General features: G+C 35.1%; 1 protein-coding gene and 1 long non-coding RNA gene across 12 annotated transcripts in view; one reads left to right on the top strand and one right to left on the bottom strand.

The window, feature by feature from the left end:
• Window positions 1-23,454, top strand: part of LOC149776646 (RNA-binding motif, single-stranded-interacting protein 2-like) — a 437,315-nt gene that overhangs the window by 170,402 nt on the left and 243,459 nt on the right. The window contains exon 1 of one of the 11 annotated variants that reach the window (XM_089941172.1): window positions 7,115-7,743. The exons of the other annotated variants lie outside the window; for them this stretch is intronic. The gene's annotated coding sequence lies outside the window, so the exon portion shown is untranslated. Of the gene's footprint in view, window positions 1-7,114; window positions 7,744-23,454 lie in introns of those variants that run through there. 11 annotated transcript variants of the gene reach the window in all.
• LOC149776648 (uncharacterized) overlaps window positions 959-23,454 on the bottom strand; it is a 30,019-nt gene continuing 7,523 nt past the window's right edge. The window contains exon 2 of the long non-coding RNA XR_016416084.1: window positions 959-3,180. This is a non-coding gene — a long non-coding RNA (uncharacterized LOC149776648). The remainder of the gene's footprint in view (window positions 3,181-23,454) is intronic.

The raw sequence follows: 23,454 nt of genomic DNA on the forward strand, positions 1-23,454 counted from the left end.
AAAGCATCTTTATTGGTGGTAATCATCATCACCATTCACACTCACACACTGTTTGTTTTTATCAATTATGGTTTATATTTTAGGAGATGCTAATATAAAATTTTCAGTCCAATAGACGTACCAAATGCAGAAAAATGATTACAATAATTGCACAGAGCCAGTATTGTTTTCCATCCTGTTATAGGCAGATGCAATTTGTATTGAGTTTCTAATTTGCAGGCTTTTGATTCCTGATGGGGGGAAATGAACATTGATTGATTGAGATAGTAAGGGTTATATAATACAGATTAAAATAATCAATAGGTTTTATTATTCCACATTTATACTAATGTTTATTAAGCATGACAGTTTATTTCTAAGGATAATTTTCTATCCCCAGGTTTTGGAATACCTTCAAACATGTTATACGTATCAGTAATTAAAAGTTACAACTATATTTTTTCAGAGCTCTTGATAAGATTCAGTTCATTTTACTGCCTGTCTCAGAACTAATTGCAGTTTTTATTTGTTAACACTTTAATACACAAAAAACATAGAGTACTAGACTCGACCTGATGATCAAGAAGTTAGTCATGACTTTTTTTGGGTTGTGTTTTGGTCATGGTAGGTACTATTCACAGTACATACAAGTAGGTCACAATGTCATGTTCTAGCAGCTTTGCATGGTGCTTGGAGTATGCCATTCTGAGTGTGCAAGACAAAAATTCCTCAAAATTCTTGTATCAAGGCAAATAACTTCTGATTGATTGATTGATTGATTGATTACTATTTATCAAAAAATAATATTAATAATAACAATAATTCTTTATTTCACATTGATAGCTCATTTAAAATACAGATGTAACTATATCCCTGGAGGCTCTCACCTACTTTTTAATAGTCTACATGCATGAAACTTACTAATGAAACATGTAGGAAAAGTGCAGTTGCAACATTTAACAAAGAAACGATAAAGTGATACGACTCTGAACACTTCAAATTTATTGAAATAAAAGACAGATTTTCGTGCATAAGGCATCAAAGTTAGAAAAGAAAGAGGAAATATAATGACCTTTAGAAATCAATCAAAATCACATGATGTATAATGTAGAATCAATTGGAATAAAGTGACTTGCCCAAAAGCCATGCCATGGCAGCTGACATAGCCTGGTCTGGACAGGATTTGAACCCAAACCCTTCTTGTTGCAAATCCAGCATGCTAACCACAGAGCCATTGTGGTTCTAGTTGGCCCCAGAAGGCCATTAATTAACCACAAAAGGTAATTATTTGACCCCTAAAAGTTGATTGACAGATGCCAACTGCCAATAGGTCCATTTACCAGTTTCATCCTCTGATGTACGTGATTGATGTTTTCTGATAAGAACCACACAGGACATTGATTAGCACTTAGTATTTTTTTCCCTTCATTCCCCCTTTGAAGCAAAAATGTTAAAATTTATTGAATGCTGAATAAATATAAAAAATGAGAAATAATTCTTCTGGTATAAAAGATATGGTTTTCACAGATGACTGGTAAGTGAAGGAGATTCAGTTTGATGTTCTTCTGGCCATATCTATTCAGATTAATGGGGGAAACTTGAAAAGAATATACCTTTTATTTTGTGAAGAATGAAACAAATGAAACCAAATCAAGGCTTAATGCACAATGTCTTCATTTCCCATGGAGATGAAGCAATATCTGTAGAATGTCATAGACACCATTGGTATAATTGGGTTACACACTATAGAATGTCATAGACACCATTGGTATAATTGGGTTACACACTATAGAATGTCATAGACACCATTGGTATAATTGGGTTACACACTATAGAATGTCATAGACACCATTGGTATAATTGGGTTACACACTATAGAATGTCATAGACACCATTGGTATAATTGGGTTACACACTATAGAATGTCATAGACACCATTGGTATAATTGGGTTACACACTATAGAATGTCATAGACACCATTGGTATAATTGGGTTATACACTATAGAATGTCATAGACACCATTGGTATAATTGAGTTATACACTATAGAATGTCATAGATAGACACCATTGGTATAATTGGGTTACACACTATAGAATGTCATAGACACCATTGGTATAATTGGGTTACACACTATAGAATGTCATAGACACCATTGGTATAATTGGGTTACACACTATAGAATGTCATAGACACCATTTGTATAATTGGGTTACACACTATAGAATGTCATAGACACCATTGGTATAATTGGGTTATACACTATAGAATGTCATAGACACCATTGGTATAATTGAGTTATACACTATAGAATGTCATAGATAGACACCATTGGTATAATTGGGTTACACACTATAGAATGTCATAGATAGACACCATTGGTATAATTGGGTTATACACTACTGAATGTCATAGACAGACACCACTGGTATAATTAGGTTATACACTATAGAATGGCATAGATAGACACCATTGGTATAATTGGGTATACACTATAGAATGTCATAGACATCATTGGTATAATTAGGTTATGCACTATAGAATGTCATAGACACCATTGGTATAATTGAGTTATACACTATAGAATGTCATAGACAGACATCATTGGTATAATTAGGTTATACACTATAGAATGTCATAGACACCATTTATACACTTTAGAATGTCATAGATATACCCCATTGGTATAATTAGGTTATACACTGTAGAATGTCATAGATAGACACCATTGGTATAATTAGGATATACACTATAATGAATAATTCTTGTTAAAATGCTAGGTATAGAATCAGGTCATCATGGGTTTATTTTAAAAGAGAGAAAAGCAACACACTATACAAGCTTGGGTTTCTTTGCTTCAGTTTCTCTCTGTTCCACTGTAGACTACACAAATGTTTGAAATTCCATGTACAGTATTTAACCTTGATCTGCACATTCTGTCTTAAAATATAATTTTTGGGAATTTCATACTGTTATAATTCATCAGGTCACAATCAAGTTCCACTGACAGTGCCATAAACAGTTTCCCAGTCTGTATATATGTACCAGTATACTTGAGGAATTAGCTCCATTTGCCAGGATTGGAAACTCTCCACACTAAAGGTTCAAAATTCTTGCTAAACTTTGTGGAGAGCTTGCACTTGGAATCAGGAAGAATCCTATTGTTTTGGTGTCAGCAGCTCAAAGGTCAGGGTCACTTACTGGAAGGATAAAAATTGTTATTATAATACAATAACTTTAGTATTCCTAATGGTCAAAGTAAATGACACTGTGAAAACAGACTATTAAACTTGGGAGCAGGTTCAAAGTGTACTAATAGTCAAGAGCTGTTATTTGTTCCACTCATTAGTAATAACAAATGATGTAGACCCTTATCTGCCATTGCATAATGCACCAGCAGATCAGGATCTATGTACTTGTTTTACTGAATTAACCCAGATCTGCTTGATCATTATGTAATGGCAGAAATGGCTCTATGTAATAACCTAGATATGCTGACACATTATGTAATGACAGATATGGCTCTATGTAATAACCTAGATATGCTGACACATTATGTAATAGCAAATCTGGTTCTATGTATTAACTTAGTTATGCTGGCACATTATGTAATGGCAGATCTGGCTCTGTGTAATAACCTAGATATGCAGGCACATTATGTAATGGCAGATCTGGCTGTATGTTGTTGTTGTTGTTGTTGTTGTAGGGCTTAATGCCATTTTTCAGCACACGATAGGCTATACATGGCGGCCAGTATTAATGGTGGAGGAAGAACCCAGGAAAACCCCAGAAAGAACCACCGACCCACGAGAAGCTACTGGCAAGCTTTCTCACATACCTACATTGGCTGAGCCCGAGACTCGAACTGACACAGACAGAGGTGAGATGGCAGTGATCCGTAACGGAGAGTGCTTTAGACCACTCGGCCATATGTAATAACCTAGATATGCAGGCACATTATGTAATGACAGATCTGGCTCAGTGTATTAACCTAGATATGCTGACACATTATGTAATGGCAGATCTGGCTTTACACATTAACCTAGATATGCTGACACATTATGTAATGGCAGATCTGGCTTTACACATTAACCTAGATATGCAGGCACATTATGTAATGGCAGATCTGGCTTTACACATTAACCTAGATGTGCTGGCACATTGTGTAATGGAAGATCTGGCATTGTGTAATGGAAGATCTGGCACTATACATTAACCTAGATATGCAGGCACATTATGTAATGGCAGATCTGGCTTTACACATTAACCTAGATGTGCTAGCACATTGTGTAGTGGAAGATCTGGCACTATACATTAACCTAGATATGCTGACACATTATGTAATGGTAGATCTTTCTCCATGCATTTTACTGTTGGTTCCAACTTTTGCATGAATAGATAAACTATACTTCATTTCATCATTTCTAATGTCATTGCAGCTGCAAACAGTGTAGGCCAATCTCTTGGTGCATTATTCTCATGTACATAAGGATCTTTGCTGTTCTGGTGAAAGCTGATTAAATCAGATGTGATTATTTCAATTTAGTTGTGACATACAGTAACCAAGTTAGCGTGGCACTCTTATGCGATGGGGTCCACCTGTAAAAATTAAATTTATATTACAGTCAAGGAATTTTATTGACATACCTTTACTGCTGACACCTGTCCCAGGGGGTTCAGAGTTGTAAATCTTCCCATATATAGATATATTGTAGATACCCAGTTAGAAAATATTGGACCCAAACTGGTTCAGTGTCATGTACCCAGGTTTAACACAGTATAAAAACAGATATGGGAATCATGCTGAATAATATCTTAACAGTGCATTATTATGATCTGTTTGGTTGAAATTAAGCAATAGTGACTTTAAAAGAGCATTTTCCATAAAGAAATACCTGTTTCTAGTGCTGCAATTTTAAATAATCCCTTAGCATGTAACTGAAAGGGAAATATGCAAAACAAATATTGCAGCATTGAAACATGGTATTTTGGATTTGAAAGAGATGCTATTTCTCAAGGGATTGGTTTGGTCCTAAGATGACAAATAATGCCAAAGAAACATTGATTTCGTTCTGTTGATGTAAGTACTACAACATGCAAGTGTCTCACTCAGCCTTTGGTTGCACACTTATTTGATGACATCAGACTGTACATCAGCTTCAGCACTTCTTTTTGCAGCAAGTATAGAGCTAAAAGAAGAGCAGTCTGTTGTTATGATGTGGGTTTGTTACATCACTAGGCATTACTTTTGGTAACATGAGAAGGCTTAAAAAAAGTATCTGTTCTGATGATGTCAGAATGTTACACCACAATACAGGGACATCATCGGGGAGGGGGGGCAGGGGGAATCCACCCTCGATATTTGCATGTGTTGTAAAATTGCTGTAGCCTATATACAAAAATTAACAAGCCCGTCAAGTTTTGCCCCCCCCAATCAAGTTTTGCCCACCCATGAAAAAAGTTAGAAAAATTATCTGTTGTGATGATGTCAGAACGTTACATCACATCAAGCATTACTTTTGGCAACATGGGATAGCTTAAAAAATGCTGTCTGTTAAGATGATGTTAGAATGTAGAATGATATAAGGCATTACTTTTGGCGATATGTGTAGGCCTTAAAAAGAGGTATCTCTTGTTAAGATAAATGTGACAGGATGGATCAATTGATTTGCAGAAAGATAAAAAATGATATTTACTTAAAAATAAACATGTATAAAGGAATGAATTCGATCCACTCCAATATATTCAGATGCACAAATATACTCCAATATGTAATATTTTGACAAATATAGACACTGATGTGTGTCCATGTTATGTGAAGACAAATCAGCATAGACCCTGGTGTATGTCCATGTAATGTGATGACAAATTGGGGTATATGCCAATGTGTGGCCATATTATATGATGACAGACATCATCCATTAGTCCCTGCATACAGTCATCCATTAGTCCACTCACAAATATGCATTGGTCCACTCATATGGTCATCATCCATTGGTCCACTCGTACAGTCATCATCCATTGGTCCACTCATACAGTCATCCAATGGTCCACTCATACAGTTATTCATTACACCTTAGTTAAGTTCCCCAGTTTTCGCTTAAATGTTTTAAGTTACAAGTGGCTGTTTATTTGTACATTCAATTTTGCACTTTAATTTCCTGAATGAATAGAAGTGTACCAGTACCAATGCCTACTAATTGGATTCCTTTGGTTTTCATTTCTTGTTCCTTTTGTATGTTTGGTGTTATTTACATTAGAGTATTGAATGCATTGGCCCAGGGAAAGAGGTTCTGATTTGATGATGATTAATTTGGATCCTGTTCTGTATAATGCAATGGCAGATTAAGGTCTGTGCTGTTTGTTCTATTGATTAATTGTTACAAAATGTTTAGACCCAGATCTGCCAGCAAATTATACGACTGCAGATCAGGGTCTTTGTTGTTTGTTTTACTGATTAATTCTAACAAACTGCATATACACAGGTATCCCAGCAAGTTGTGTAACCGTAGGTCAATGTCTTTGTTTCTTTTACTGATTAATCCTAACTAACTGCATAGACACAGATATGCCAGGAAGTTATGTGACTGTGTATCTGAGTCTGTGTTTGTTTTACTCATTAATCCTTACAAACTGCATATACACAGATATCCTAGCAAGTTATGTGACTGTAGATCTGGGTCTGTATTTGTTTTTCTGATTAATTCTAACAAACTACATAGACACAGATCATGTGGCAAAATTGGGTGTCTGCAGATTTGGGTCTACATCGGATTTGACATATTTGAGTATAAAAGGTCTGCAGACTTTCAACCACACAAGTGCTGGTGAAATAGATGGATCCATTTAAGATGCAGGTTATTTCCATTGTTGAATAGGACAGTGGGTGGAAATCATTGATTAGGGGAATAATCATTATCTAAGTTATAGGACTGGTAGTTCTGTAATTGATTTCAATGAATTAAGGATATAGCCAGGCAGTCATCTCTATCCTACTATATCCCTCCCTACCTTCCTCCCTGTCAGCTGAATTTATCCAGGGTCCATTCATCCCTCCTACATGCTTACATCTCCAGCTACAAGTGGTTACAATTACCCCTCTTCAGCATCCCACTGGTGGGTCAGTCAGTCAGTAACTTGTTAGAGGGTCATTAGGAATACCTTGCATGGTACAGGAAAAACCAGTCATATCTCAAATAACTAGGTAGGGGCCTGATTCACTATACAGTCTAGCTTGCTTGCTGGCATGCAGTTGAAATAGTTTATCATTAGAGTGGAGACAAAGAATTTGGAGTAGAGATTGAATCTTAGATGTGGGGGAAATTTTAGTATTTGCTTAGGACTGTTTGCAGTTGCATGGAATGGAATACAGCTGAAACAACTGTTGATCTTATAGATTCTTATACAGCTTTTAGATTTCCATCTGTAGCACCAAAAGTTTGGATGTAGAAAACCTTGAGACTGGTTATTAGACTGGTTATTTGATAGCAGCCTGCTGGATCAGTCTCATTGTTCACTTGTCATACAGCAGTTTGTAACACAGCTTGCCTATTCAGGATATTATATGAAAATTTGATGCTACTGTGAGTGCAGTCTCTTTGTTTAAAAGGACATTGAGTGGTCTGAATTTACGTCTGTTTCCAATCAAAATTCAGAGAGGATTACTTGATAAGAGTCTGTTCCAGAGTTCTAGTGGCAATTCCACTGTGGGACAACTTTTTGAGTTTTATAGGATTTTCAAGTTTTGCTATCCACTGACAGAGGTAAATTCAAAAGTTATGAAAGTTTATTTAATTTGTTTAATTATTGAATTGATCATTTTTCTTCATTATTTAAATATGCCTATCGAAATTTCTTCATTTTCAATTTTGATCCTTCTTACAAATATTAATCTTACCAACATTACCAACCTTTACAATGTTTAGCTTGTGGAAAAATTAGAACAGAAAAATTGCCATATATCATTTAATTCTATATACCTTATATTCCTCTATACCTTGTAATAATATGCATTTATAATTGCAGATGAACTTTTCATAAATAAATATGTTAAGACTTAGTTTAATAACTGTACATGATTACATCATTAGAGTGGTGAATATTCAAAGACAGTTTACATGACTGTACATAATTACAGGGGCCCCAAGTGGCAGAGTGGTCTAAAGTGCTCTCCATTATGGATCACTGCCATCTCAGCTCTGTCTGTGTGGGTTTGTGTCTTTGATTCGGCCAATGTGGGTATGTGAGAAAGCTTGCCAGTAGCTTCTCGTGGGTCGGTGGTTCTTTCCAGGGGTTTTCCCGGGTTCGTCCTCCACCATTAATACTGGCCACCATGTATAGCCTATAGTGTGCTGAAAAATGGCATAAAACCCTTTAACAACAACAACATAATTACATCATTGGAGTGGTAAATATACAAAGACAGTTTAAATGACCACATGATTTCATCATTGGAAGGTAAATGTACAAAGACAATTTAAATGACTGTACATGATTTCATCATTGGAAGATAAATATTCAAAGACAGTTTAAATGACCACATGATTACATCATTGGAAGATAAATATACAAAGATAGTTTAAATGACTGTACATGATTACATCGTTGGAAGGTAAATATTCAAAGACAATTTAAATGACTGTACATGATTACATCATTGGAAGGTAAATATTCAAAGACAATTTAAATGACTGTACATGATTACATCATTGGAAGGTAAATATTCAAAGACAGTTTAAATGACTGTGCATGATTACATCATTGGAAGGTAAATATTCAAAGACAATTTAAATGACTGTACATGATTACATCATTGGAAGGTAAATATTCAAAGACAATTTAAATGACTGTACATGATTACATCATTGGAAAGTAAATATTCAAAGACAGTTTAAATGACTGTACATGATTACATCATTGGAAGGTAAACATTCAAAGACAATTTAAATGACTGTACATGATTACATCATTGGAAGGTAAATATACAAAGACAATTTAAATGACTGTACATGATTACATCATTGGAAGGTAAACATTCAAAGACAATTTAAATGACTGTACATGATTACATCGTTGGAAGGTAAATATTCAAAGACAGTTTAAGTTGCTGTACATGATTACATCACTGGAATGTAAATATTCAAAGACAGTTTAAATGACTGTACATGATTACATCACTGGAAGGTAAATATTCAAAGACAGTTTAAATGACTGTACATGATTACATCATTGGAAGGTAAATATTCAAAGACAGTTTAAATGACTGTACATGATTACATCATTGGAAGGTAAATATACAAAGACAGTTTAAATGACTGTACATGATTACATCATTGGAAGGTAAATATTCAAAGACAATTTAAATGACTGTACATGATTACATCATTGGAAGGTAAATATTCAAAGACAATTTAAATGACCGTACATGATTACATCATTGGAAGATAAATATACAAAGATAGTTTAAATGACTGAACATGATTACACCGTTGGAAGGTAAATATTCAAAGACAATTTAAATGACTGTACATGATTACATCATTGGAAGGTAAATATTCAAAGACAATTTAAATGACTGTACATGATTACATCATTGGAAGGTAAATATTCAAAGACAGTTTAAATGACTGTACATCATTACATCATTGGAAGGTAAATATACAAAGACAGTTTAAATGATTACATCATTGCAGCAGTAAATATTCAAAGACAGTTTAGCTGACTTGCACTTATGCAGGGGTAAAACACTTTGTATGGTTTTCATCAAATTACATGAGCATTTTGAAAATAACCATTACAATATAATTGAATCATTTTCATGTGTTTTAATTAGTGATTAAGTTACCATCTGTTGATCCCAGCATAAAGTAGTAATCTGTGTTTTCTGAATTCAAGAATTCTCTCTGTAATCCTCTGTACTCCCACCCCCAAGCTTCATGCCAATTATATCAAGATTTTGTCTGATGTATATTTTGTTTATAATTTCTTTTTTTGATCCAATTTAACCTTTACCATAATTTTATTGTAATAAAATTGTGTCCTGCCAGGACAGGAAAGGATAAATTCACAAAACTTCATACTGTCCGTAGCTGACCAAGTGGTGTGTTTTTGCACAAGTTCAAGTCTCAGCTCAACCAGTATGGTATATGAGAAAGCTTGCCAGTAGTTTCCCTTGTGTTCATGGTTCTTTCCCTACCAAATATACTGCTACTATATTATGTGCTACAAATGGCATTATAAGCACCACAGAACCAAACACGAGTCCCATGAAGGGACTGCAAAGAAAATTCCATGAATCTGAGATAAAACCATTTCTTAATTTTAATTGTCATGTATTGAACCATATCTAATATTCTTCAGCAATAACAAGATATTTAAATTAACTGCTGGGGTGGACATATTGGATGTTAGCTTTGTATAATTTTAATTTAGGACAAAGTGGACATCATTAGGAGTCTTATGGTGAAAACCCCATGTCATAGTGATCATCCATCAAGGGGAGTAGATATATTGAGACAGTCATCATGGTATCCATCTTGTATGTATGACTGGTACCATTTTCTTTTAGGACAAACTAGGTTTCATAAGAAGTCTGTTGCTGAAACTCATCTATAGTCATCCATTGGGAAGGCGTAGAGATCATAATATTTGACTTTTCATTCAGAAGTAGCAATAACAAGACTTTCAAAATTGCTGCCATGGTGAGATCAACTGGATGTCATTTAAAGTCTTCTAGTGAAGAAGACCCCAAGTCAATATGACTTCATTTCAGACCGAGTTGCGATAACAAGGTTTTTAAAATGGCTGCAATGGCAGCCATACTTGATGTTAGAGTGATATCATTTTTATTCACAACCACTTAAACTAATAAGAAGTCTTTTTATGTGGAAACTGCATGCTGAGACCACCATCCATTCTGGAGGAATAGTGATGACAAGATTTTCAAGATGGCTGCTTTGGTGGCCATATTTGAAGTCAGATCAGCACCATTTTTATTTTTACCACTTGCTAGACATTAAAAGATTTTTGGGATAATCCCCATTTTGATAAGACATCCTTTCAGAAGGAGTAGTGATAACAAAATTTCAATATGTCTGTTGTGGTGGCCATACAGGATGTCAGACTGACACCATTTTCATTTAGGACAACTAGATTCTCATGAGAAGTCTTTCCAATATTGATACCACCATCCATTTAGAAGGAGTAGTGATAACAAGTATTTCAGCATAGCTGCTGTAGTGTCCATATTGGATGTCAAATTAGCACCCTTTTAACTCATTAATCCCTGGTACCACGTTTACGTGTCAGGAGGTAGTAGCCTACTGCTGAGCTTGCTAACGCCAAGATCATGTACGATACACTAAAGTGGGCTGTGTTATAGAAAGATAGACAGATGTAGTTCTACAGTGATGCCAAATAATCTGGACATTCTAGCTGCACTACGACTGTGATATGATTGGAAAATTGTTAAAGCTATGTTAAAAATCTAAATCACACACATACTAGCTGCACTACAGAGGGAAAAACCTAACTTTTTGGACCCGATTTTTTCCACCCAAACTTCGCCCATGGTTGGAATCTGATTTTGTCTGGATTTTATACTTTTTGGCTTCAGATCTAAGGCAGACTAGTATGAACTGCAAACAGACAGATGAACCTTTGCAAAAAGTAGGATAAGATGGGAATTTGGAATAAAGAGTGGTCTCAATATGAAAATGATGGGTCTGTTAAGCTAAAAAAAACAAAACAAGAACTCCAACTTTTACCCTTCTGCTAATGCACAGGTAAAATAGCCAATGAAAAACAATGTTTCAAACACAACTAGGCATTAGGTTATAGGGAAGTCTCTTGGAAGTCAATGTATTAGGATGTATTCAGAAATAGCTCCCAAAATGTGTTTCCTACTCACATTCGAGGCGAAAATGACAAATACCTCCAGGGGTTATTGAGTTAATTTAGGACCATCTAAGCATCATAAAATGTCTTTTAACAAAAACCACAAGTAGATTTTACCATTCATTTAGGAAGGATTTGAGATAGCAAGATTTTTAGGATGGCTGCCATGGTGGCCATATTGGAAATTGGATTGGCACTATTTTCATTTCCTCTGGGTACTTTAGGAGGAGTAGCAAGAACAAACTTGATATCACAAATGAACAGACATCAGATGACAGATGACTGACAACATAACATCCAATAATTTCTTTGGTTTATGATCATTAGAGCTAAAAACCAAACCCTGGATATGAAATTATTGTGGCTAATATTTTATGTCCTGCCAGAAACGTGGTAAGGAAAAAACCATGGATATGGAATCATTATAGTCAAGATTTTATGTCCTGCTTTGAATGTGGAAAGTGAACATGTTATACTTGTCTTTTTATTCATCTTTCAATCTGGGGCCCCGAGTGGCTGAGTGGTCTAAAGCGCTCTCAGTTACGGATCACTGCCATCTCACCTCTGTCTGCGTAGGTTCGAGTCTCGGATTCGGCCAATGTGGGTATGTGAGAAAGCTTGCCAGTAGCTTCTCGTGGGTCAGTGGTTCTTTCCGGGGATTTCCCAGGTTCTTCCTCCACCATTAATACTGGCCGCCATGTATAGCCTATCGTGTGCTGAAAAATGGTGTTAAACCCTACAACAACAACATCTTTCCATCTGACCTTGAGTTAGTTTAGCACTTAACAGCAATTTATTTTGCGCTTTGGTCTGCAGGGTCTAGTCAGACAACTCCTGGTGTGACTTGATGAGTACAACACTCATGTCAGTAGTTGGTCACAGTGACATGTAATGTACTTGACATTTTTTAGCTTTGCACTGAATTTAGTTTGTCAAAGAACTTATATATTATTGTAAAATAGATCATGACAGAATATTTATGTTCTGCAAAATTATTTATATTGTCTGTTTTAGGTCAGGCTTCCTGAACTTTTGTTGTAGGCCAAATATTCTGATCTTGTAGGAAAAGCATTCTGAACTTTGGCCTGTTGTAGGCCAAGCATTCTGAATTTTGGCCTGTTGTAGGCCAATCATTTTAAAATTTGGTGTGTTGTAGGCCAAGCATTCTAAACTTTGGGTGTTGTAGACCAAGCATTCGTAACTTTGGTGTTATTATAGGCCAATCATTCTAAACTTTGGCTTGTTGTACACCAGGCATTCTTAACTTTGGTGTGTCATAGGCCAAGCATTCTTAACTTTGGTTTGTTGTAGGCCAAGCATCCTAACATTTGGTGTGTTGTAGGCCAAGCATCCTAAATGTTGGTGTGTTGTAGGCCAAGCGTTCTAAACTTTGGCCTGTTGTAGACCAAGCATTCTTAACTTTGGTATGTTGTAGGCCAAGTTTTCTAAACTTTGGTGTGTTATAGGCCAAACATTCTTAACTTTGGTATGCTGTAGGCCAAACATTCTAAGCTTTGTTGTGTTGTAGGACAAGCATTCTTAACTTTGGCCTGTTGTAGGCCAAGCATTCTAAACTTTGGTGTGTTATAGGCCAAGCATTCTTAACTTAACTTTGGTGTGTTGTACGCCAAGCATCCTAAATGTTGGTGTGTTGTAGGCCGAGCATTCTAAACTTTGGTGTGTTATAAGCCAAGCATTCTTAACTTTGGTATGTTGTAGGCCAAGCATTCTTAACTTTGGTATGTTGTAGGCCAAGCATTCTAAACTTTGGTGTCTTATAGACCAAGCATTCTTAACTTTGATATGTTGTAGGCCAAGCATTCTAAACTTTGGTGTCTTATAGGCCAAGCATTCTAAACTTTGGTGTGTTGTAGGCCAAGCATTCTAAACTTTGGTATGTTGTAGGCCAAGCATTATAAACTTTGGTGTGTGATATAGGCCAAGCATTCTTAACTTTGGAATGGTGTAGGCCAAGCATTCTAAACTTTGGTGTGTTGTAGGCCAAGCATTCTAAACTTTGGTGTCTTATAGGCCAAACATTCTAAACTTTGGTGTGTTGTACGCCAAGCATCCTAAATGTTGTTGTAGGCCAAGCATTCTAAACTTTGGTGTGTTATAAGCCAAGCATTCTTAACTTTGGTATGTTGTAGGCCAAACATTCTAAACTTTGGTATGTTGTAGGCCAAACATTCTAAGCTTTGGTGTCTTATAGGCCAAACATTCTAAGCTTTGGTGTGTTATAAGCCAAGGATTCTTAACTTTGGTATGTTGTAGGCCAAACATTCTGAGCTTGGGATATTAATTCAAAGGCAGTGCTGCATATACTGATTTTTATTTATGTTGATGTATAAGTCGGATTCAACTGCAGACTGGATAGACTCAGATCTAACCTTGCTTAATGCACCAGCAGATCGGGCTCTATGTAGTTTTTCAGGATTAATCAGTAGAACATATAACATAGACCCTGTCTGTCATTGCCAAATGTGATAGCACATTTGTGTGTTTTTGTTTGACTAAGCTTATACCCAGTTTTCACTAACAACCATGGAGAGTGTCAGGCTGTGGATATACATGTATGTGTAATTAATTATCTTTCAGCCAGAGATTGACTCATTTAATTATTTTTTCTGGAAATGATTCTAGCCTTTTACAAAAGACAATTTTGTCCAGTTCCTTCTGTCAGGTTCTTTGGAATATGGGCTGTCAGAGTGAATTCAGTACAGGCCTTGCACCCAAAATGCTGAAAACAATTTTGTATTTGTAATGATTTTTCTGTCAGAAAGTTGTGTTAAATCAGAGAGAAGACTTTTATGTTCAGTGCAGCCAAAAGATTGAATCAACATCATTTTTCATGTCCATGATTAGTGTGCCTTACTTGAGGATTGAATTTTTCTTTCAGATGGACAATCAAGATTGATGTTGGAATTGTGACTGTTCAGTTAATTAAAGTAAATCATAAATTTCTTGGTGATCTTGAAAACACTCATGCTTGAATCCTATTAATTTGAAACATATTTGGGTGATAATGCAGGGAAAACTTGCAAATCAGGCAGGGGAAAGACTTTTAGTTGAGCTTGACAATAGTATGTCCTATCTTTGAGATAGATCATTTTCTTGCACTCAAATTGGACATAAAACCAGGCTTACTGGATTATATTGTACTCAGATTGGACACATAACCAGGCTTACTGGATTGTATTGTACTCAGATTGGACACATAACCATGCTTACTGGATTGTATTGTACTCAGATTGGACATTTAACCAGGCTTACTGGATTATATTGTACTCAGATTGGACACATAACCATGCTTACTGGATTGTATTATACTCAGATTGGACATATAACAAGGCTTACTGGATAGTATTGCACTCAGATTGGACATATGACCAGGCTTACTGGATTATATTGTACTCAGATTGGACACATAACCATGCTTACTGGATTGTATTGTACTCAGATTGGACAAATAACAAGGCTTACTGGATTGTATTGTACTCAGATTGGACAAATAACCATGCTTACTGGATTGTATTGTACTCAGATTGGACATATAACCAGGCTTACTGGATTATATTGTACTCAGATTGGACACATAAAACCAGGCTTACTGGATTGTATTGTACTCAGATTGGACACATAACCAGGCTTACTGGATTATATTGTACTCAGATTGGACACATAACCAGGCTTACTGGATTGTATTGCATTCAGATTGGACACATAACCAGGCTTAATGAATTGTATTGTACTCAGATTGAACACATAACCAGGCTTACTGGATTGTATTGTACTCAGATTGGACACATAACCAGTCTTCTTGGATTGTATTGCATTCAGATTGGACACATAACCATGCATCTTGGATTACTTTGTTCCACTCGGGGTTTCTTGGACTGCTTTGTTCTACTCAGATTGGATGCATAACCAGGTTTATTGGGCTGTCTTGTATTGATGTTGGACACATAACCAGGTTTATTGGGCTGTCTTGCATTGATGTTTGACACATAACCAGGTTTATTGGGTTGCTTTTTATTGCATTTTGTCAAATAGATACATTAACTATAAAAAAAACAATAGTTCACTTTTATCTTTGTTGCAGATCTGCATTTAGGTGTCTTTCCAGTTAACTTGGTTTTTGATTTCCCAGCAAATTCAGACTTCATGGCCATTATTTTAGTGAAGAATATTTCGTGCAATATTTGGTGCTTGTTTTGTTCGTGTTTTGAAATAATGAAACTGATATTCATAAAATTAAAACTGCAAGAGATTAGGGGCAATTTGCAATTTATTTGTCATACCCATTAGGGTTGAAAATTCAGTTGCCCAACTTGAAATGGTCAATGAAATTCCCAGAGGGTCAAATGAAATTTCCAATCACATTTTCAGGGCTGACCAGTATTTCTCATTATTGAAAAGGATGTTCAGGGAGCAAAATTGCAGATTTTTTTCAAAGAAAGTCAATACTTTGTTATGAAGTTTGTTTTCCATTTGATTTTGATCGAGTTCCTCACTCTCACTCTTTAATACTACTAAATTCTTACCAGAGGGAGAGCAGACTGATCTTGGTTTGTAATTAATCTTAGCTTGTAATTATTCACAACTGGCATGTTAGAAGTATCACAGAACAGACTGGAAACACCCTTTCACACCATCAAAGTTTAGGTTATAAATATTGTTAACTTTTATATTTCTACAGCAGCTGATTAAGAAAGTTTATTGTGAGCAAGTAAATACTGTTAGTACTTTACTGACTGGGCAAGTACTTTCCTGACTGGGCAAGTACTTTTCTGACTGGGCAAGTAAAAACTGTTAGTACTTTCCTGACTGGGCAAGTAAATCTAAATCTTTTTGAGATTGTTCAACCGCTACAGCATTATTAAAAAAATCAGGTGTATTAGTTTTGTCCTAATGTACATGTGTCTCTCATGTTTTTTGTAAATGTTAGAACTTTTCTTTTACTATCAATGGTACAGTGGGAACATCTGGTATGTGAGTTCCCATTGGAGTGTATTTTTTATTTTGCACATGCTTGGGCAAAATGTAGACCTTTATCACTTTTCTGATAGCATTATCATTCTTGTTGCTTTGACTCTTCAAATAACATTATCATTCTTGTTGCCATTGACTCTTCAAATAGCATTATCATTCTTGTTGCCATTGACTCTTCAAATAGCATTATCATTCTTGTTGCCATTGACTCTTCAAATAGCATTATCATTCTTGTTGCCATTGACTCTTCAAATGGCATTATCATTTTTGTTTGCTGTTGACTCTTCAAATGGCATTATCATTCTTGGTGCCATTGACTCTTCAAATGGCATTATCATTCTTGTTGCTTTTGACTCTTCAAATGACATTATCATTCGTGTTGCCATTGACTCTTCAAATGTCATTATCATTCTTTTTGCTGTTGATTCTTCTCTTCAAATGGGATTATCATTCTTGTTGCTTTGACTCTTCAAATAGCATTATCATTCTTGTTGCTTTGACTCTTCAAATAGCATTATCATTCTTGTTGCTTTGACTCTTCAAATGTCATTATCATTCTTTTTGCTGTTGATTCTTCTCTTCAAATAGCATTATCATTCTTGTTGCTGTTGACTCTTCAAATAGCATTATCATTCGTGTTGCCATTGACTCTTCAAATGTCATTATCATTCTTGTTGCTTTTGACTCTTCAAATGACATTATCATTCGTGTTGCCATTGACTCTTCAAATGTCATTATCATTCTTTTTGCTGTTGATTCTTCTCTTCAAATGGGATTATCATTCTTGTTGCTGTTGACTCTTCAAATAGCATTATCATTCTTGTTGCTTTGACTCTTCAAATAGCATTATCATTCTTGTTGCTTTGACTCTTCAAATAGCATTATCATTCTTGTTGCTTTGACTCTTCAAATGTCATTATCATTCTTTTTGCTGTTGATTCTTCTCTTCAAATAGCATTATCATTCTTGTTGCTGTTGACTCTTCAAATAGCATTATCATTCTTGTTGCTTTGACTCTTCAAATAGCATTATCATTCTTGTTGCTTTGACTCTTCAAATAGCATTATCATTCTTGTTGCTGTTGACTCTTCAAATGGCATTATCATTCTTGTTGCCATTGACTCTTCAAATGGCATTATCATTTTTGTTTGCTGTTGACTCTTCAAATGGCATTATCATTCTTGGTGCTTTTGACTCTTCAAATGACATTATCATTCGTGTTGCCATTGACTCTTCAAATGTCATTATCATTCTTTTTGCTGTTGATTCTTCTCTTCAAATGGGATTATCATTCTTGTTGCTGTTGACTCTTCAAATGGCATTACCTTTCTTGTTGCTGTTGACCCTTCCATTGGCATATCATTATTTTTGCTGTTGACTCTTCTCTTCAAATGTCATTATCATTCTTGTTGCTTTTGACCCTTCCATTATTACCTTTCTTGTTGCTGTTGACTCTTCCATTGACATTACCTTTCTTGTTGCTGTTGACTCTTCCATTGACATTACCTTTCTTGTTGCTGTTGACTCTTCCATTGACATTACCATTCTTGTTGCTGCTGACATTTCTAGTGACATTATCAGTCATCCTTATTGCAGACATTTCTAGTGACATTATCAGTCATCCTTATTGCTGCTGATTCAGCATGAATATTTTTGCAGTTGGCTCAGCTTCTCTGAAATTGTTGTATATATACAGTCATAAAACTTAATTGTGGATGCTACTGCTCAACACAGGCTAAAGGACATCACAGTGACCTACTTTGCATGATACAGTGATTACATTAGGTTTTTGTATTTAACATTATTGCCAGGAAAATCATGAAACCTGATGGATGCATGGGAAATTTCTCGCAGCAAGCTTAAGCTGGTCACAGTCACTGCTCAAGTGACTTGGCAGGGTTTCTGAATTATGCCACAGATGATGAATTGCTACAAAATAATTAAGAAAAAATCTTTTTGCATATCTTTTTTGAATGAGATTTATTTAAGATGCAGAAAGATATGCAGAACATTTTTTTAACATAATCCAAACACAGATCTTTATTGGGTTTTATCCCACAAACTATCCACTTGTTATTCTTCCTGATTAGTTTTTATTGTAAAATTATATATTTTATTATCATTATCTTGATTTGCTTTTACATGTATTTATTCACTTGAACTTGTGATTATATTAACATTATTCTTGTATTATGAATTAGCACAACTTTTGTCATTGTAAGTTTGATACTTTAAAGTGGTTTACAAGTTTTCAGGAAAAACTAATGGTTGCCATGGTAACTATTGGCATAGAGATGCAAGTTAGCAAGTATTCTTATCAGCTTTGCTGCAGGCTGTTTTATCAGCATGGCCCTGGTTCCTTCTAATGGTGGACAAAGTTTTCAATGAAGCAGCACATTTAGATTTTGTTTCATAAAGAAGTTTCCTGAATTGTTTGCATGGGAATGAGTCTCAGGCTTGACCAAAGTGGGTATGTGACAGCTTGCTAAAAGCTCTCCATGGATCAGTGGTTCTTCCCAAGGTTTTTCCATGTTACCTCATCCACCAAATATACTGTCTGCTATGTATAGCATGTTATCTGCTGAAAAGTGGCATTAAACAAATTACATCTTTTTGTGAAATTGTTTGCATGATCTTTTTTGTAATGGTCATTCTTTCTGTAGTGAAGTCCCAGCAATGAATCTATTTATAATATCCATTCATTTTTTTTTTTACTGAAGTCCTAGGCTTGAATTTCATAGTGACATCCCAGCCATGAATCTATTTGTAATATCCATTCATTTTTTACTGAAGTCCCAGCCATGAATCTGTTTGTAATATCCATTTTTATACTGAAGTCCCAGGCTTGAATTTCATAGTGACATCCCAGCCATGAATCTATTTATAATATCCATTCATTTTTTACTGAAGTCCCAGCCATGAATCTGTTTGTAATATCCATTTTTATACTGAAGTCCCAGGCTTGAATTTCATAGTGACATCCCAGCCATGAATCTATTTGTAATATCCATTCATTTTTTACTGAAGTCCCAGCCATGAATCTGTTTGTAATATCCATTAATTTTTTACTGAAGTCCTAGGCTTGAATTTCATAGTGACATCGCAGCCACGAATCTTATACAGTAAAGTCTCAGCCGTAAATCATTACATATGCATACCAAATGGAGTACACTGTTCTATTAATATAGATAGCTCTTGATTTATATTTGCATATTTTATACAAATATAGTAACTTATAAGTCATAAATAAATCTTTATGCATTAAATTATGTAGAACAATTTAATTTTCAGCATTTACTCGGAGGTGGTCCTACTTTAGTTACAGTCCATATTTTATGATGGTACATGTAGTCAAACATATGCTAGACTATCTGGACAAGTTCTGGATGTTCCATGCATGCATAAGAATACTTAGTCAAATAGAGGGATATAAATGTAACTAAAGGCACCTTGAATTAATCTTGCTCACTAAGCCATTGGAGACATTTCAAAAGGTGTGAATAACATCTTCATGACCGAGGCCTGGTCTGGTCTGGTAAGTTTGTGTTATGTAGTGTTTGCAAAATAATTTAAGAAGATGCCACAAAACCAGTCAGTAGAATTTTACCCAATTTCTCATTGTATGCATCATTTTTCTAGCAACTGTTATGTTTCATTATGGTAATTTTATTGTATGCTGTTGCTGGAATCTTATTATTACTTTCTGAATCATTATGTTAAAATAGCGAGACACTGAAAGATAGGTCTTGATTTTTGGGATCAAAAGTTGTGTTCTTACTTACTTGAAACAATATCTGTATTTCTGTGACTACCTGAGTTCCATATATGTCACCTTTAAAATTGATGTGTAGACTTTCTGTTGCAGTAGAAGGTGAGATTGTCCGACAGTGTATTATTTGGGATTTGAAGTCATTCTATAGATGTTCTATTGAAATAAAAGCCGAGATTGTTCTATGGTCAGTTATTTAGGATGTGAAGCCGTTCTATAGAAATAGAAGCATAGATTGTCTTATAGTCTATAGAAATAGAAACTGAGATTGTCCTACAGTCTATAATTTAGTATATGAAGCCTGTCTGTAGCAACAGAGCTGAGATTGTTCTGCATTCTATTGTTTAGGATGTGAAGACCTGTAGAAATAGAAGCCAAGATCCTCTTAAAGTCTGTTGTATAGGATGTGAAGCCCTTTTGTAGAAGTAGAAGCTGACATTGTCCTATGGTTTGCTATTAAGGATTTGAAGCCCCTCTGTAGAAATGGAAGCTGACATTATTCTCATGGTTTATTGTTTATGATGTGATGCCCTTCAGTAGAAATGAAAGTGGACATTGTCCTATGGTTTGTCATTAAGGATTTGAAGCCCCTCTGTAGAAATGGAAGCTGACATTATTCTCATGGTTTATTGTTTATGATGTGATGCCCTTCAATAGAAATGGAAGCTGACATTATCATATGGTCTGTTATTTAGGATGTGAAGTTCTTAATTAGAAATGGAAGCTGACATTATCCTATGGTCTGTTATTTAGGATGTGAAGTCCTTTAGTATAAATAGAAGCTAACATTATCCTATGGTCTATTATTTAGGATGTGAAGTCCTTAATTAGAAATGGAAGTTGACATTATCCTATGGTTGATTATTTAGGACATTTGCTTTTGTAAAAGCAATGCATACTGTATTGCTCAAAATGTCATACAATCACATGATGGCTGCTAAATAGCCATGCTGGCATTGTGATACATAAGATGGCTGCTAAATAGCCATGCTGGCATTGTGATACATAAGATGGCTGCTAAATAGCCATGCTGGCATTGTGATACATATGATGGCTGCTAAATAGCCATGCTGGCATTGTGATACATAAGATGGCTGCTAAATAGCCATGCTGGGATTGTGATACATAAGATGGCTGCTAAATAGCCATGCTGGCATTGTGATACATATGATGGCTGCTAAATAGCCATGCTGGCATCGAGCTCCTTAAGGTCAGTATGATCTTAGTATTTTGTCATGCTGACCCCAAAAATTGTTCACTGTCTTGCACTTATGCTGAATCCATTGTGATAAGTTTGACAAAGGCAGTTCCATTTTCATCAGTGGCATCTACAGTTTAGCAAAGTTTTGTAAGTTGTGTTCATTAGTGTATACTTTCTAAACCCCTATATAAATTTTTGTCATACTTAGCATGAATCATTATAAAGCTGAATTAATTCATTCTGCAGTGTGTTTACTCACTCTATTTACCTTGGGGTCAAGGTCGTGGTAATATAAAATTGGTGTTAAGGTACCTCCATCTGCTTATAATTCCAAACCCCTTGATGGATTTTCTTCATGCTTTGGATGTATCTGTGTAAAGTCATCACCATTCATTCTCTAAACATACTTGTTCAACCCTGTGACATTGGGGTCACAGTAACAGAGAATCTATTTTTTGGTTTAGTTTGAGAATTTTTCATTTGATTTTTTAAAATCATTAATGGATTTTGTTGATACATTAAATGAATGATTACCATATATACTCTTTTATAAGACAAGGTAAAACCCAAACTGCATAGACCCAGATCTTCTGTTTCATAATGTGCCAGCTGGTCTGGGTCTGTTCAGTTTGTTAGGAATAATCAGTAGAACAAATAACATAGTACCTGAGCTGCAGGCACATTACATTACGGCAGATCCAGAGTTTTGTTCTTTGCAGTTTTGATGCAACCTATAAGTGAGTTTGAATGATTTGAAGCTAAGGCAAAACATTCTGCATGCTTTCTCAACATTTTTTTTAACTGTTGGCTCAAGGTCACAAGATTTATGGCAGTGCTTTAATTGTGGGCTTAATATGCAGGCATGGCCTTCCTGTCATTGTGTATTTGATAAAAGGAAGAATCTGTACATTTTTATAATTTCTTAAATCCTCATTTGACTGGAAAACGTTATGGAAAATTGGTGACAGGGTACATTTTCTCATACTCGTCCAGGCAAGTACTCTTGTTTAGTGATACAGATACATCTAGAAGTTGCACAAGAAAATGAAGGCCAACCACCTAAATTTACATGTAATTTTGTATCCATGGATTCCTAGCAATAACAAAATAAAAATTCTCAAAATGTTATTTATTTCAGAATTTTGGAAGAGCTCATCCATTATGTTTCTTATGACTCCACTGACTTTAATATTTCATCATGTTTTATTGGTGTTTCTGTGTTACATATTTCAGAATGTTTTATTGGTGTTTCTGTGTTACATATTTCAGAATGTTTTATTGGTGTTTTTATGTTACATATTTCAGAATGTTTTATTGGTGTTTCTATGCTACATATTTCAGAATGTTTTATTGGTGTTTCTATGTTACATATTTCAGAATGTTTTATTGGTGTTTTTATGTTACATATTTCAGAATGTTTTATTGGTGTTTCTATGTTACATATTTCAGAATGTTTTATTGGTGTTTCTATGTTACATATTTCAGAATGTTTTATTGGTGTTTCTATGCTACATATTTCAGAATGTTTTATTGGTGTTTCTATGCTACATATTTCGGAATGTTTTATTGGTGTTTCTGTGTTACATATTTCAGAATGTTTTATTGGTGTTTCTATGC

Source organism: Sinohyriopsis cumingii, chromosome 18 (assembly GCF_028554795.1).
Source record: "Sinohyriopsis cumingii isolate HCF-2022 chromosome 18, ASM2855479v2, whole genome shotgun sequence".
NCBI classification, from domain to species: Eukaryota; Metazoa; Mollusca; class Bivalvia; order Unionida; family Unionidae; genus Sinohyriopsis; species Sinohyriopsis cumingii.